Here is an 861-nt window from a genome sequence, read left to right on the forward strand (position 1 = left end):
GAGCCTGGACTTCCACCTTTGTTATGCCGTAACAAAGTGCCTCCCCTGCCCCTTTACCAGGAGTGGTGCCATAGAAAGCAATGTAGGGAGCCTAGGACTTTAATCCCAGCCAGGTGAAAACACGTGGGGAACAGCAACAAAGCACTCCTGCTCCTCCCAGTCAGGGTATTATCACTGGAGGCCTAGTAAAGTGCCTCCAGTGTAAACTTCCATCCTCACCAAACAGTAATGAGGAGCCCCTTGCCACCACTAGGAGCTCTGGTCGCATAGTGCCTAAGGCATTTGACTGCTAACCAGAAGGCTAGTGGTTCAAACCCACCAGCCACTCCTCAGAAGGAAGGTTGGGCAATCTCCAGCATCATGTCTGTGATGTACCACCTCAGAAACCCAAGGAGGGATCACAATGAGGCAAGTCAACTTGACAGCAGTTAGAGAGAGAGTTTACCACTACAGTCAATGTAGATTGAGTGTAGTACCTGAACTTCCACCTCCACATGGCATGCTGGTAATGTATCAGAAGAGGCCTGCTAAAACATAAGTTTTAAATAAGATCCAGAGTTCTATAACATATTACTTAAAATGTTGAGGTTTCAATAAAAAAAAATTACTCATCAAACTGAGAATCATAAAAATATCAACTTGAATGAGAAAAGACAATTGATGCCAACACCTGGATGATACAGATGTTAGAATTATTTGACAAAGATTTTAAAGTAGCTATTGTAAAAATGTTTCAACAAGTACTTACAAACATATTTGAAACAACTGAAAAGTTAGAAAGTCTTATCAAGTAAATAGAAGTATAAAGAGGAGCCAAATAGAAAAGTTAGAACTGAAAATTACAATAACCAAAATAAAAAA

Source organism: Orycteropus afer, unplaced genomic scaffold, assembly GCF_000298275.1.
Source record: "Orycteropus afer afer isolate SDZICR_OR568_19922 unplaced genomic scaffold, OryAfe1.0 scaffold01103, whole genome shotgun sequence".
Lineage (NCBI taxonomy): Eukaryota > Metazoa > Chordata > Mammalia > Tubulidentata > Orycteropodidae > Orycteropus > Orycteropus afer.